The sequence below is a fragment of the Apaloderma vittatum genome, unplaced genomic scaffold, assembly GCF_000703405.1.
Source record: "Apaloderma vittatum isolate BGI_N311 unplaced genomic scaffold, ASM70340v1 scaffold2226, whole genome shotgun sequence".
Lineage (NCBI taxonomy): Eukaryota > Metazoa > Chordata > Aves > Trogoniformes > Trogonidae > Apaloderma > Apaloderma vittatum.
The window spans coordinates 52,487-69,991 of NW_009721056.1; positions in this window are offsets into that span (position 1 = coordinate 52,487).

Genomic DNA, 17,505 nt, shown 5'->3' on the forward strand with positions numbered 1-17,505 from the left:
AGCCTTTAAAAGGTTTTGCACATACAGCCAAGTCCACCCTTGGTGTAACTCTCTGAGTCTATACTTTCACAAAGAATAAGTCATGTATGTCATATGGACAGTGAGATTGAGTACATCCCCAGCAAGTTTACAGATGGCACCAAGCTGAGATGAGTAGTCAGTAAACCAGAGGTGGGATGTGATCCAGGACTTGGACAAGCATGTGAACTCAGTGAGGTCCAACAAAGACAAGCACAGGATCCTTCACTTGAATCAGAGCAATCTGCATTATCCATACAGGATAATGTGACAGGGAGCAGCCCCGTGGAAAAGGGCTTGGAGGTACCGGTGGACTAAAGCTGGGCATGAGCCAGCAATGCAAGCTCTCAGCCCGGAAGGAAAAACGCACTCTGGGCTGCATCAAAAGCAGTGTGGCCAGCATGTCAGGAGAGGTGATTCTACCCCTCCATTCTGCTCTGGTGACACCTAACCTGGAGTGCTGTGTTCAACCCTGGAGCCCTCAACACAAGAAGGACATAGACTTTTTGGAGCAGGTCCAGAGGAGGGCCACAGAAATAATCAGAGGGCTGGAGCACCTCTCCTGTGAGGCCAGGCTGAGAGAGTTGGGGTTGTTCAGTCTGGAGAAGAGAAGGCACCAGGGAGACCTTACAGCAGCCTTCCAGTAGCTGAAGGGGGCTACAAGAAACCTGGAGAGGGACTGTCTACAAGGGTGTGTAGCAACAGGATGAGGGACAATGATTTCAAACTGGAGCAGGGTAGATTTAGATTGGATGTTAGGAAGAAATTCTTCACTGTGAGGGTGGTGAGACCCTGGCACAGGTTGCCCAGAGAGGTGGTGGAAGCCCCATCCCTGGAGACATTCAAGATCAGGCTTGATGGGTCTGTGAACAATCTGACTTGGTTAAAAATGTCCCTGCCCACTGCAAGAGGGTTGTACTAGATGACCTTTAAATGTCCCTTCCAGTCCAATGGATTAAAAAAAATTTAAAAATCAAGCCTTGAGACTGGAGCAGACGTGTTCACATCGATGGCTGTGTTACAGGAGTTATACAGCAGGTTTTAAAAGCTGTGTTCTAGCCATTTTTCATCATCATGCAGTTTCATACCACTTCCCACGCCCAGTAGAGTCTTTGCTGAGCTCAGTCACATTTTGTTAAAAACCGAGGGAGACTGTAGTGCCTTACACAGGATGGGATGGGATAAAAGACCAGGGAGCTGCAGACAGAGGCTTCGAAGAAACCAAATGTGAGAGCTGGAGCTCTAATAAGCTTGAGCTCCCTTATCTTGGCCAGCTCTGAAGTTGAAACTTGTGGAGTTTTCTTGGCCTTCCATCTAGGTCTGACCTATCCTCTGAGAGTATGTGGATATTTTTGGCTTTTTAGAATATACTGCACAGATCACAGATCAGAAAAATCACAGCTGGCAAAAGCCTTACCTCATTTAGCCTGTCTGCCTGTCTGTAAAGGATCATTCCCTGGAGCCTGTTTTTGTAGTATTCATAACACAATCTAGAGCTAGTGCAAAGGAGAAATGTTGTCAAGAGAATTTTGCCATTTAAGGGTAGGGGTTGCTTGTGGATTTTTTTGGCTGTTGTTGATGTGTTATTTTGCCTGAATGAAACACTAGAATTTAGACAGCTCTCCAGCACCTCTCTGTATATCTAAGCATAAAAAAAGATTTCTGTAATTATTCATTTTTGTGATAGCCTGTGTTTCAGAGAGATCTGAAGCAGCTGCTAAACATCACCTGACCTGGTTTTGTTCTGAGGTGAGACTTAAAGACTGCTGCATGATGTACAAATAAAGCAACACAATGGAGGCTGTAATCTAGTATTTGCACTGTAGTAACACTTCCCAGATCATCAAAATATACAATCTCCAAAACAAAGCTATGTCAATGACATTGGCAACAGCATAATAGCATAATGTAAAAAAAAGAAAAAAAAACAAAACCAAAAACACACACCAAACCCTAAAACCAAACCCCAAAACAATTAAAACAACATCCAAAGTGTCTGCAGATGCTTCTATCTTGATTGCTTCTAAATCACTTAGGCACCACAGGAATGCAGCACCACTTCAGGTGAGCTCACACAGTGCCTGCACAGAAGAGGTGGGTTGCAGGCAGTAGAAATCCCTTAGAGACTCTGGTGGTGGACACTTTCTCTCCACTTTCTTTTGCTGTGAAGAGTTTTCAGGCTCAGCTCTCTGAGCAAATGGATGGGTCACTAAACAGCGCACCCTCAGTCTGACTGGGGCTGAAGAGGGGAGTGACTTACGCAACTACTGTCATGTCTTCAGAGAATTTTATTAAACTTCTCTATTGATAGGGTGAAACTTAGAAAAAAACTGAGAAGAATAACATCTGTATTTCTCTTGTTCAGAATTCATAATTCCAAAGGATAACATAAAGTTTTACAAATTGCATGAACCCTGTGTTGTTGTTGTTTTTTAACAGGACTAACTCTGCTTCATTAACTGGCTGCTTCTGGCATAATACTTTCACCCATCAAATTTACCTGTTCTTAGCAGCCTTGAAAGAAACTCCAAATTGTAAGTAGTAGTTAATAATTCTCTCTCTACCACATCTGGTATTGCTTAAGGTTGTGCATAGTCTCTTAACAGAGTCATTTTCCTTTCTGCAGTACAAAATGAAACATATTGATTATAATTTGTTTCCACTCCCTTTCATCTTATTTTTTTTCTCTCAAAACTTGGAAGAAAATATTCAGAAAGTACTTTTTTTTCCTAGTTTTTTTCTTAGTTTCTGTAACAAACAAATTTATATGAAAAGTAACTTTGAATGAAGGCAAAAGGATAAGTTTCACTGTGGTTTTGCCAAAAGCATGTTTTCCCTTATGAAAATTCTCTAATAATCTCAAAATATTGGATAGAGATCTTACAGTTAGGGCACAGAATATAAATCCAAGCATCCCTCAGAGTCTTGCGGCATAATAAATGAATCTATTGTTGCTCTTGGGGTTATCAGAAGATTTTGTGAAGCATATGCAAAGCTTCCAATAAGGTGGACTAAAGACCCTGAGTCAGGAAACGTGTTACCAATGGATGAGTGTAGCTTTGTAACTCTGAGAACACATAAAAAATTGATGAAGTCAGTAGGAGTAACTTTGCTCCTAAAAGAGGGCCTGCAAGGAAAAACTAATGGGTGACAAAAGTTCCTTCAGTTCTATGACCCTTGGTAATTGTTCAGCTCTGGACTTGCTTTTCAGTTTTTCCCTATTTTCTCTCTCTCTTTTTTTTTTTTTTTGTTTAAACAAAGACAGATTTAAGGATCCGTTTAACCTCTGAAACAGAACTGGCATCCAGATGATTAAAAAGAAAAGAGTTGGCTTATTAAAGTACTGGGTTTATGTTACTTTCCATTTGGAATGAGTTGGTCTTATACCTTTCTTCCTTCAGCTTTTCAGGTGAAAAAAATAATAAGACATTTCCAGTGATAAGCTCCGGCATAACCTGAGGGACCTGGTAACACCATCCAGCTGCCAGGTCAGGCGTCTGCTGCACCAGTCCCTCTGACCCTGAAGTGCAATGTGGTCCAGGCACTTACGGCCCCTCTTCGCTTCTTCACCCTTCTCCTTTAGGTTTTCCACTTCTGCGCACTCCAGCCACACCTCTGGTACAGAATGGAGCTAAAACTGTGGCAAGGGTAATGAAGGGCACCTATCACTGACACAGCCTGAAGGACTATTTTAAACTCTGGTAGGTGAATGAAGGCTTTGAAATGGGTTTTAAATAATTTTCTTCCATCACATTAGCTTTAAAAGAATTTCCATAACGGTACACCTGTCTCAGTCTTTCTACATATGGAAGAGCTTTCTTCTAGCCTGCTACCTACTCTTTTCAATGATGTTCTACAAACTTTTTGTATTTCTATTTCTTAATATGTTTCCTATTTCCTATCTCCTCCTTTCTGAAACAAGCACTTCTCTTGCATCAGACTCACACCATCGCTATCTCATTCCCCTCCTTGCTGCTGTATTTTGTTCTGTGAGCAGATCCCTAGCTGAACCTCAGGATTTGGAGAGACAGAGAGTGACTGACACAGTCTTTCACACTGTGGATGGTGTTTGAATGTGCTTTGTGCAGTTTGGGCAGAAGAAAAGAGTAAGCAAAAGAAACAGTAAAGTGCTACAAAAATGGGAACTGTGTCTTCTCAGTTAATTCCTTTGTTTCTGTCTTCTTTAGTGAATATGAGCCTTAATAACCTTATTAGTTTATTACTAAGGTGCCAGCTTTCCTGGCAAGGACAAATAATACTGTTGTGATGCAGCTATACTGTTCCTTGGCTTCATGGCTGAGGATTTTACTTTTTTTAATGACATATCCAGGATTTGTTTATTTTGATTACCATTTTTCTCTAATAGAGAGAATGGCAAACACTTCTAACATGTAATTTTCGTGGACAGCATCTTCTTAATATTATTAAGTTTATCTGGAAAGAGATATACATGGTGAATAAGGCCCAAGTGTCTTTCCAGACTACCCTCATAGAATGACAAATAGGAGTATCAAGTACAGAGGGTGTGTGCCTTCCTTTCCACAGGGAAACTGCATTTCCTCAACATGCTTCTCATGGATATAAGATCTTTAAGCACCACCAGCGTTATCCTACAGTTTGTTGCATTTGCAGTACCACAGGATGATGTATTCAGAAATATCTGCAGGGAACCAAGCATTATCAAGAAGAGTTCACAAAGGAAAACAAACTACTTAAAGGAGCAGCTGAAATGTATTTGTCTTCTGAATGTCCCCTAGAGCCTGGCTAGTAGGGACATTCAGCCCATAAATATGGACTAAACTCTATTTTCATAATTGATTTGCAGTTCATCTTTAAGTGCTAAGGAGGCCAGGTAGTTCAGCAGAGACTGCAGCTTGACTCCTGTACAATAAAGAGTCTGTGCATGCTGTACTCGAGCAGGTTATACCACGGACAGTTGAGGCCAATAGGAATCTCTGTAATAATTTTCACTCTATCATTTTCGAGCATTAGTGACTTACAAGCCCTGATCTTAGTTCTGAATTTGCCTTCATTTTCACTGATTTTGTCATATATCTCATGCCTATTGCAGTAAATTACTGAGATCATAAATGATAACTCATGAAGCCGAGAGTGAAGTGAATGCCATTGGGTGAAAGAAATTAATGGATGCATCTTAGTGCTTTTCTGTATCTGTTGTTTGAACATTTTCATTGCACGTGAGCCTCAGGAAGTCTGGCAATGTGATTGCAAAAAATATCTCTAAGACTCAGCGTTCTCTTGCACCTTCATAAATGTGCAGGTACTGAGGACCGGAGAGATACTAGGGATTTTAGTAATTGTTAGAAATTTCTGTTTTTTAGGTAACAACACAAAGCTGACCTAGTAACTGTGGAATTGCACTACTTACAGAAGTAGGCCAGCATAAATTGAGATAGCATTATCTCAGGAAGTTATGAACTTCCAGTAGTAATTATAATATGGTTCACCTATATTTAGAACGTACTTCTCCTTTGTCTTCGGGGGGGGGGAGTAATTACTGTTGCTATATTTATTGACAGTACTGCTGAAGCACTCTTCATACTGCCTGAATGCCTGGCATTATCTTTCCACTCACAGCAGACAATAGTGGATCCTTTGAGAAATACTTTCCATATTGCATAATACAAACTGGGAGAAACGCTTCACTAACTTCAGCCACAGTGTGTTTTTTAAGGAGGAAAATATAATCCAACTGGGGGTAAAGGATCTTGCACGGACTTACTGTAATAAAGAGCTCTTTGATAGAATTAAACTAGTGTTATTTGTTGGCCATCTGAAGACTGCTTGTTACCACAGACAGCACAGAACACCACCATTAGTTATACGATGTCCAGCAATACAGATTGCATTGATTTGCCATTTGGTGACTGTGAGGTAACAACCAGAGTTTGGATAGCTGAGTACTGGACTGACACAGATACGAGACTGGATGCTGGAAACAGGGCTTGCCAGTACGAATGTGACAGGAATCTTTCATAATCCTCATCGAATCAAGGCACTCTACTATCAATAATGGCTAGTTGCCTTCTGCTAATGACAGTGTTCTTGCTCTTATGAGATACTAGGGTTTTAAGCAGTTCAAGGCTGGTCGTAAGACTCGTGGACATCTGTGTGCCCAGTAAGGGCAACAAAGGAAACTAACTCCAAGGACAAGGAGGTGTTCAAGGCCAGGTTGGATGAGGCTTCGAGCTACCCTGCCCATGATGTGGGCATTGGAACAAGATGATCTCTGAGGTTGATTCCAACTCAAACCATTCTATCATTCTATGAAAAAAATAGCTGACATTTCAGCAGAGACTATTTCTACTAAACAGGGGCAATACCTGAAAGAAGCCAACTAGGAACAGAAATGACAGCATTGCCTGCTGGTTTCAGTATTTTGATGTTGTCACCATCGCAGCTGTCAACAATAATTGGGGCAGTGCTTGGTCACACAGTGACCGTGTGAACAAACACAATGCAAAGTGCATCTCCACCTTTTATAAGCCACATAGAACAAGTAGTGTTACAGAAAACTTGCCAAATCTGTAGGGCCTTTTAAATTCTCAAATAAGAAATCTAAGAAATTTATGATTGTGTTGATAGATGTGGAGGCCAAGTAAACTCATGATGTTGATCTTAGTTATGTTTAAATTTCTCCCTACCTTCTGGTACTTCAAGAAAGAAATTATCTACTCTTAGCTGTATTAAGCATTTGGAAACATGGGGATACCAAGGAAAAGCATTACAAGCATACATTATGTTACACAAAGTCCCAGAACTGATGGTGGGTACATTTCCTCTCAAACACTGCAGATCTATAGTGACATGGGTGGGCACAAGAACCAAACATCCCCTGAACCAGATGTGGAGCCAGCCCCGGGCTTACCAGCCTTCTGCATCAGGCTGCACTCATTTAAAACACTTTTGCAGCAAACAAACAAAAAAGCTTGAGCTTCCAGACCTTGTCGTTCCTTGCTGAACACACGTTTGCCTCTGTTAGATGACTGGTATGTAAAGGCATTCTTTGTCTATCTGTATATACGAGTTCGTTTTAAATGTGGTTAAGTTTGGGATGGAATGCAGTATGTGGGCTTTCTCTTCCTATGCTTTTAATTGCTTTGCAAATTTCATGTTTAGGGAAGAATCTAGCCAGCTCAGCACCCTTTTAGCGATCAGAACTTACCAAGTGCTTGCAAAGCCTCCAGAGCAGGGTAGCAGAGCAGTGAGGATGCAGTCACCCTCTCCAAGGCAGCACATGGTGGACAGAACGTCTAAGAGCAGAATAGAAGTCATCCCTCTCTCTTGGAAAGGTTTTGGTTAGAAGCAGCTTATTTTTCATTCCTTTACGGAGCATTTGATTTTAAACGTAGGGTAAAGACTGTCAAAAAGTCTCAAGTACTACTGTGTATAAGAACAGCAGCCAAACGATCTATCATGTGGAAGATTACCTTGATTTAATGTAAGGCAAAATGCAGTATGGTGAGCCCAGAGACAAATTAAGCACTTATCTGAAAAGTAATTTTAATGAAAAAATTATGTGTGATATACACATTTTCTTCTGGTGAAGCTTATTAAAGTTAGATGGTAAAATTTCCTGGTGGAAAGTTTCCTTCTTGTTTTTATGGACACTCAACTTTATCACCTTCTTCTTGTCCATTTCCATTTTCTTTTCACTTATGAAAAGTTTGGAACTTTTGAAGAGGAAAGTCTTAGTAAAGATTAGGGAGAAAAAGAATAAGAATGAATGCCTACATGTGTACCTATAAATACATAAGGAAAATAGCTCGTATTTTTTGTTCATGAGTTACGTAGATCAGCAAGACTGTAGACTATCAGAAGACACTTATTAAGAAAAATGTGTTAGACAAAAATAGTTTAAAAATCATCATAGGTTTTGATTGCTTAAATCTAGCATAGATCTCTAGTAAAGTGTGATTAATTTACTTGTGCTTCAAAGCTACCTCTTAAAATCATTATAAATCACATTACATTTCCAAGACTGAAAGCAGTGAAAACATTTATTTCCATGTAATCAGGATTTTTTCCTGTTGCTTTTTTTCCTTTCATTTATTTTCTGTTTTCTGCCTTCCCTCCCCTCCCCCAAAAAAGGATGATTTCTTTTGAAAAGGCATGCTTACCTTTCTGTGTTACAAACTTGGTTTTGTACTATGTAGAAGACCTTAGGAACAAAATCCTATGCAAGGAAAGTGTTCTTTACTCTCTGACCAAAATTTTGTGTGATTCTCTCCAGAAAAGACTGATTGCTGAAGACTTCTTGTTTAATTAAATGACATCTAATGTTTTCCTTTGTTTTAGTAGAGTATGCTAAAAAAGTTCAGTTGCATGTGTTGTTATTAGTTTATCCTATTTTTGAGAATCAGTTTATTAAAATACATCTTTATGGTTAGGCAGAATCACAAATACATTTTATTGGGTGTCAGGAATTAATATCTTTCTGAAAGTTCTCTGCCTGTATCCTCTGAACAAGAATATGTCTGCAAAAATAGGCCAGCGAGGAAAGAAAAGGGTTTGGTGAGGCTGTGTTTATTGTTCAATAAATCACAGTCACTATAAGTGACCTGCTGACTTCAAGTTCTTTAGGTCAAGGAACCCTTTGCTATTCTGCAACTTCACCTCTTTGCTGAGCCTCTTAATCAAAAGTGTAAAGCCAGAAAGAACATCAAACAATCAAGAGCCGGATGATTGGATTGGTTATTTTAAATGACTACAGCTATGGTTGTGACAGATTTGGCGATAGATTGCATCGTCTCAGCCTCACTAAGTAGGTTGAATAGCCCGAGCATTTTGTGAAAAACGGCCTCCCCTCTCAAAAAAAAAATAAATTTAAATGAAGCCATCTCTCCAAGGTACCTTGACAGACAATTAATTTACTGCATATGTAAAAGCTGCAAGGTTTTAAAAAGAATTCCAGTGTTGTAACACCTCTTGCTTTGCCCTAATATAAATGAATGACAATTTTAAATGGCTTTACTATATTAACATATATTTAGTGTGCTATTTATTAAGCTTTTTGTCCTAATTCTACTTGGTAATTTGTATTCATTCTTGTGATTTTATCTGTGCTGCTAGTAAGATATTCAAAGGTGGGAAGGATACAAACCAAATAATGACACAAAGAAGTGAAGATTAACCGTATGTAAACACTGATGCAGATTCCCTTTCTCTTCTGCAGTTTCTGTGGTTTCGATGACGGTAAGCATCACAACAGAAAGCAAGAATCAGGCAGATAAAACCAAAACCAACATCCAGGTCATTACCATGGGATTTCTTAACTTGTTTTTATTTAATAAATTAGTAACAGAAAAGAGACGATGCTGTCCTTTACTGGGATGGAAACAGACCTGGGAATTTTTATATCTGAAGGCAATCTAGAAGCATATTGAAGTAGCTATGAATCTGTCATGGGATTTTGTAGTCAAAGAGCCCTTGTGCTTGGGGTGCTGGCAGAAAGGGAGCTACCCAGCAATCTCATTTTAAGCAGGAAAATCCTACACCAGAAAGATACTGGCAAACCAAAGAGAGGGGACTGAAAAACTACATATCTTACAATTCTTGCACAATCTACAGTGTGACTTGTTAATATATATTATAAACTGTGCAATGTGGTACTTTCATTAGGACTTGACCTGCAGCCACAGTAAAAAGTGAAACAGGAATTTAAAAATCAACAATGTTACTAAGAAGATTATACAGAAGAGCCAACCATCGGGCATTATGGAGAGCCATAATTTATAGTACACAAATAGTCATAATTTTTTACTCTAGAAATTAGACCTAAACAGGAAGCATCTCTCAAAGTACTTTCTGGATGAAAAGGAGCTCTTGCATGAGAGGAATCATACGCAAAGCAGTCAATTTTACGGAAATATTTTAAAATATTTGGTTTTCCTAAAATTTATGGAAGACAAATCTTTTTTCTTTTTTTTTCTTTCTCCCCTTCAAGCAAACTTTCTGCATTTCTACTGAGTAAACACTGGGACAGAAAAATGAAAAACAATCTGAAAAATCTTTGTGGAAAATGTGTGTTTGGAAGAATATATTTCTCTAGGAGCTCTACTGTTAGCACAGAGCAAAGGAAAAATAGTAAGATGGAAGACTGATACAACATGCTTCTAAATTTCCTTCAGAGTTCAAACTTCCCGGATCTGCTTATCTCACATTAACGAACAGTGCAGCCTTTTTTCTATCATTAACTCATTAAATAAAAACAAGTTAAACAGTTAAACAACCCAATGGTAATGAATCAGATACTGTTTTCAGTTATATCTGCCTTCCTATTTATGGAACATATATCTTCATCATATAAGCAATTTCAAAAACTGAGATGGGTGTTACATGGTGTTCTTATCACTGACCAATCAGACACCACTGCAGCATTTCATTGTGCAGAACTATGGTGCAGTATTACAGCAATATATTATCCCCATTCTTGAAGATCTTATGTGTAAGCAGGAGAAATTGGCTTTTTATGTTTTAAAGAAAAAAAAAGAGAAGGTGAAGAAAGGCTCAGACAATACAACTGTGGCTCGGTGCATGCAGTTAATTGTGCTCCTTTTTTACTCAAGGAAAAGTATTTTCTGTATGAAAATTGCACTTTGCTGGCTCTCTAATTACCTTTTATACCATGGGAAAAAAGAGCCCTGATAAAAGACTAATGAAACAAAAAAAGCTGAACAGCTTCCAGAAGAATATTTGATCACTATTAGTGCATGATACAATGTAGGCCAAAGTATTCTTGGCTCTCTAAAAAAAAAAAAAAATTCAGGTTGAAAGCTCTGCGTGATTATTATAATTTGACTCATTCTACTGAGGCTGAAATTTTAGAAAAAAAATGTATTTCTGTGACTTGTTGTGCCAATATAAACAAATAGAAGTTCTTTCCTTAGTCATTTGCAAGCTTATTTGGAGAAACTCTACAGATGAGGAGAATGATTGAATGCAGTAATGTCAGAGGGGAAGAGAAAAATTAAAATATAATAGATGAGAATAATGAGAGCCAATATGGGAGGGGGAGAAGACTAGAGACTGGAAAAAGTTTAAATCCATGGAGAAGACTGGTAAGACTAATCTGCTGTGGCTGGTGGAGAAGCAGACATTTGGGAGAAAGCTACATTGATCCAGCTATGGCTACAAAGGATGGCCTAGTATTCATTACTGTGTCTTCCTGTGGCTATGGGTGTCTCTTAAGTTATATTGTATGTAATAAAAATAATTTTTAAAAAATAAAATAAGGATTGTCAATGCATTTTTCAGAAGTGAGACCTACTAAATTGATTGCAAAGATTTTGGTACTTTTCATGATAGACTGCGTGTTTCTTTTCCCTGCCCATGTCCTTGGACTAATTCAAGTCGTGTCTGAACATCTAGGACTTCTACAGTGTTATTGATGGCCTTACTTACGTGTAAGGGAAACCACCTCTGGTTGTGCCGATCTATACGTAGTCTTCTTAGTTGGTTTTATGCCCATGCAAGTTATAAAATCATAGAATCATAGAGTGTGTTGGGCTGGAAGGGACCTTTAAAGGTCATCTAGTCCAACCCTCCTGCAGTGAGCAGTGACATCTTTAAGCAAGTCAGATTGCTCACAGCCCCATTAAGACTGACCTTAAATATTTCCAGGGATGCAGCCTTAACCAACCCTCTGGACAATCTGTTCCAGTATTTCACTATCCTCATATTGAAGAACTTCTCCCTGATATCTAATCTAAATCTACCTTGCTTTAGTTTAAAACCGTTGCCCCTCATTCTGTTGCTACACTCCCTTGTAGACAGTCCCTCCCCAGCTTTCCTGTAAACCCTTCAGGTACTGGAAAGCTGCTGTAAGGTCTCTCTGGAGCCTTCTCTTCTCCAGACTGAACAACCCCAACTCTCTCAGCCTGGCCTCCCAGGAGAGGTACTCCAGCCCTCTGATTATTTCTGTGGCCCTCCTATGGACCTGCTCCAACAAGTCCATGCCCTTCTTGCGCTGTGGACTCCAGGGTTGAACACAGTACTCCAAGTGAGGTGACACCAGAGCAGAGTGAGGCGCAGAATCACCTCCCTCAATCTTCTGGCTTTAAAACTTAGAGCAAAGAAGCTAACTATGACTATTTGGTCAGAGATCTACCTCAGGACGGCCACCAGGAAATACCGAGGAGACAGACAGAACCCCCACTCAATGCACTGTCTTGTACAGGTCACATTCTTAGGCATCTAAGTATTGTTGTGCATTGGTTGATGTATATTTCTGTTTCACTAGACTACCGGGTAATTTAAGCCCTCTGTATACCCAGTCTAGTCCAAAAGGTTATCAGAGTCCCTGCAGCAGTGGAAGACGAAGTTGACCAAGTTTGCTGTCAAAATGCTCTGCTAATTGTCCTTTAGCACATAGGAATAGAAGTGAATCTGAGGCTGGGAGAATCAACATTCAGTATGTGGAAGTTAGAATGCAGCTCCAACATCTATGTGTCATCAGGTAAAGTATAGCTTGGGTTTGTGATGTTAAGAAGTCATTGGATCAGTTTTAACTGGCAGATGCTCAGCAGTGCCATGGAAGGTATCTAAGTAGAATGTGTGATGACTTGAGTGTTGGTTTGTCTATATATTTGGGACCAAATGTTCACTTTATTTGGATTTTTAAAAAAAACCAGCCAAACAATAAAATTGATAGTGTCTTGATCTGCTGATCTATTATACTTTAATACTGGATTGATTCTTCCACAGATCTCAGTGAATACATACAAGGACAAAGGTAAGACGGTAGCAAACTCCTAGCCCACAGCCCAGATAAAAAGTTCAGTAAATTAATTAAAAGAAAAATATTAGCAAACCTGAGGCTCACCCCTTCTAAATCATACACCCAAAGAGTTGCAAGAAGGTGGACCCCAGGAAATCTTTTATATCACATATTGGGCTATCAGCCAAAGGCCTTCTCCACCCACCACCCCCTTTCGACATTTGTGTCTCATTAGCTCATGACAGATTGTGTGGGTTTGGCAATATAATCTCATACAGCGTGACTCAATACAATTTCTTGTTATAAAGAGTTTTCCTTGGATGTATAGAATCTTGCCTCAAATGATTGACTATCCCTGCTACTTGCAAACCAGCAGGCAGTCTGCTGGCCAATTTACCTGAATATTTTCTCAAGTACAGTAGTTTTGCACAATTATTCTACCGTGGTGGTTCTGCTGCTTATGTAAAAGGTCATATAACATGAAAAATGACAGAATCTGACATACTTTTCTCATACTCAAGTGGTATTTTTTCAAGTGGAACAACGGTAACTTAGTGAACTAATCACTGCTCTTTGACATACACATAGTCATAGTCATAGGCAGTGAAATAATATTAAAAAAGGCACTGAATGTCCCTTGCAGTGGAGCATGGTTAGCACTTTTAGCTTTGGTTTTAGAACAATTTTAAAAAAAAATTAGGTCAGAAATTGCATCAGCTAGAGTTTTGAAATTCTATCTTAGTCCACTAGATGGTGATCCCTGTAAATCACAATTCATGTAGCTAAACAAGACTCAGGACATCAGCCGTAAAAAATCCACATTCTTTTATGCAAAATAGAAAACTGGGTTACAATATGACATGGTTTGCATCATAAACCTATATAAACAAATTCCAGAATAAGGTTGAGAAATTGCTTGACCGTTTGACTGGACCGTGCCCTTAGTATCACATTAATAGGACTACTGAGATCCAGTCACCAAGAAAACTGAAATTGATCTTACTCTTTTCTCACCACAAATCAGTTTGGGACATCCAAGCTGCAAACTCCTTTTGGAAGCTCATAATGAAAACTACAGTAAGGCACTATGATTATTTGAGACTACCTTCACCGCACATACATTTAAGCATATTTGTTTTGCTGTACATTGTGCATAAAATTCCATATGTAATCAACATAAAACAAAGGCTTGAGATGCGGTAATAGAAATGTTTTATTAATCAAATATATTTACATTTCTTTGTCTTCTTTTTAAATGTGTGCCTGTTATTTTCATTTAAACACAATGTAGTCTTTACAGTTGATATCACATGAATACAGCTACATGCATGACTTACTTGGTCCTTTGCAGTAAAAAAAATTGCAATTTTATGAAGTTTAAAAAATGCAAGCAAGCTGTTTAACTTTTTAATTACAGTGTCATTATTATTTTTATTACAACAGAGGACCCCTTCAGCATACGCTACATCTATTGGGTGGATTTATGCACTTTTTGAAATCAGCTTTATGATATCAGAACTTCCAAAATCTAGACAAAATATAAGAAAACTACTTCATGCAGTCCCAGAATATTTTATTTTCTGGAATCTTATCCCCAGAATGGACTTGGATGGAACAGAAGAGTGCTCTAACTGTAATTTAAAAACAAAACAAAACCATAGCAATTGATGACTCTCAAAAGCAATGAGGACTACTTTTGAACTTTTGCCTATTTATTCATCTGAAACCACATAATTTTATCATTTATCAGACAGCATCACATAACTTAATGGCACCATATAAATAATAAATAGCAATTAAAAGGAGAGATGATGTTACCAAAAGAAGAGATAGACACATCATTTCTTTCTAGTATGTAATGTGCTGTAATTATTACATTATTTCCTACTTAGCTTTCTTTCATGGGAAGACAATCATATTGTATTAAAAAAGATCATAATTGGGGTCTATAACTGCAGGTTCACAAATGACCTAATGTTTTTCCAAAAGGAATAACTCCAGGAATATAAAAAATTTACTTCCCCACTAAAAATAAAAAATAATTAGAAGTAGGCACAGTTTTAAATACGACTTCCAATGTGTTTGGGGTTGGTCAAAAAAAAAAAAATGAAAACACCAAACTTGTATGTATTTACCAGCATAAAAAAACAGATGCCAAGAGCTTCAGAAATTCTGAAATGGCAGGCACATAATCACTACATTTAAAGATAATTGTACTAGACTTACTGCTTCAGTTTACTGTGTGCAAACACATACTGTATTCATAACAGACCTAAATGTATGGGTTTTTCTGAATACATGAACAGCAACTCACTCAGCATTTGGGCACTCAGACAGGAACTGGATTCTGCTTAGTCCAAACGAAGGACGTATTTTAGCTTGTCCGTGTTAGTTTTACATTTGCTATATTGCAACAAAATGCCAAAAGTTGTGAGAAAAAAACCACTATGAAATCATGGGTTTTCACTGAATTGCTTTTGTATGCTGCCAAACCTGTTGTGAAAGTTTTATGTATAAAATAATACAATAACTGCAATTGTGCTTAGGCGTTTGGCACAACATAGTGATTTACATGAGAAAGAACTATTTGGAAGAAAAGAAGTAAGTTCTGCAGAAATCTTACCGTGGTGCACTTTCTAAAAAATCCAGTAAAATCTTGAAATAATTGATTTTTATCTCATGCCCATTCAGGAGAATACTTAGACACACGTTTAATTAAAAACATATGAGTAGGCCTATCTGTATTCAGCAGGGAACTTGTAATATCTGTAATCACATACTTGCTTTCTATACAAATCCCTCTCTGCAGGAGGCTGAGTGCTCTGCACTACCACTAACCACATCCCTGAGCAGGAGAGCAGTTAGAGAATGCAACAGCACGAGTGAGTGATCTAACAGATAGGACACATTTGCTTTTCAGAGCATGACATATCTCTTTTCCCACTTATTTGATTTATAGATTTCTGCTTGCTTTTTCCTTTTTTCCTAATATCTACTTGCTCACAGAAATAATCTAGAGCTGCTGTTCAAATGTTAAATAAAAGCTGGTGCCCCACCAACATGTTACTTTACATTAAGTCTCTTACATAAGGGAAGATGTGAACTGCCATCCATGAGGGTCTGAGAGGTTTGGTATCGGATTTTGGTTTTTTCTCTTTGATTAGCCTTGCTAGGAAAAAAACAATGTTCAAATAGTCACCTTTAAGTTACAGTTCTTCCTACCCAGCTTCCCATGCTTCTTTGAACCTAAAAAAAAAAAAAACACAAACGAACAGACTGATACATCTATATAGTAACTGAGAATCTCTCATAGTTTGCAGGATAAAATCAGGCAATGACAGAATTGCTAATTCCCCATAATTCTGCAGCAGAAAATGGAGCTGAAAAATTTGCAGGGCTGAAGTTTCCTTATGAGATTATCTGGTACTTGCTAGAACAATGATAAAAAAAAAAATCTTTTTTCAACAATATTTTGCATTTTTAATGGCCAAACACAAATACAATAACTCCTGAAGTAATTCCTTGCAAATCTTTGGAAACTCCAGATTCTGCAGTGTAGTTTCTGCAATAAAAAAAAATAAATCTTGAAGAATGTCTTAGATTTTAAATTCTTTTAAAATATATTTAAATTTTACTGTATGCTCTTTTTCTGCTTTTTTAACTGTATGCGCTTTTCAAAATTGATAAATGATCTGAACCTGTTACTAAATTTGTAGCTGATTCTGTCTAGCCCTTTACAGAATTTGATACTTAATTCTCTACATACTTAAAATCATCCCCATAAATGTTTTTAAAATATTTAATATAGTCAGCTGAGCCCTTATGAACCACCTAGCATTTCAGTTTTGGTGCAAAACTGAATCTGTTTTAATCCCCATAATCTCCACAAATTTATTTTGCAGTTTACCTTATGATATAGCATGACATCAGAACCATGCTGTTTGTGGTATTGTCTTTTTTTCTGTTTAGGTTTTTTTTTGTTTTTTTAATATATTTTTAGCAAACTACAGCTCTAGCATTGAGACAATCAATATATAAACACTGCTGGTCTCTAAAAGTGAAAACCATTCTTTGATTAGACAAAGCCATGAATCTGAAATACATCAAGGACAAAAGCTTGAAAAAAAGCCAATATGGAAATTGTTAAATTGAACCAAGGTAGAGACATCTGAGACTTTTACATTGATGTTGGGAACATCTTGGCTTCCTTTCATTCACGACTGTACCAGGCATATTTCTGTGAAGTGAATACTATGAAACCTCCAAGCCATTTACAAAGTATCTGAGTTCAGATTTAGCTTTTGTTTTGAAGCTCAGTCCAAGTATGTTGAAAGTTTCATCTAATACAGGAGCATTTTCAATTTGATCCAAACCAACAGAGTAAAAATATCAATGGCCTACAGCTTGAATTTCTGATCATTTTTCCTAGAAATCAGCAAGCCATTAAATCACCCGAACAAAAAACATCTTGGTTATTGCTCCTCAAAATGAAATTTACAAGTAGACTGGAATCTTAGACATTTAAAATACTTTCTACCGCCTCTGTCTTTCATAGCTATTAGACTGAACTTGAGAGCTCTATTAGTTTAACATAGTTTTCCTACTGGTCTCTTCATATAACATATATTTGCAGGTATGTAACTTTTTTTTTCTCATTTTCTTTTTCCAGAATATCTATGCCATCACAATGCTGTTGAACGAAACTACGTGCATGAAAAAGTGCACACAGTGTGAGGCATGAGACTGTG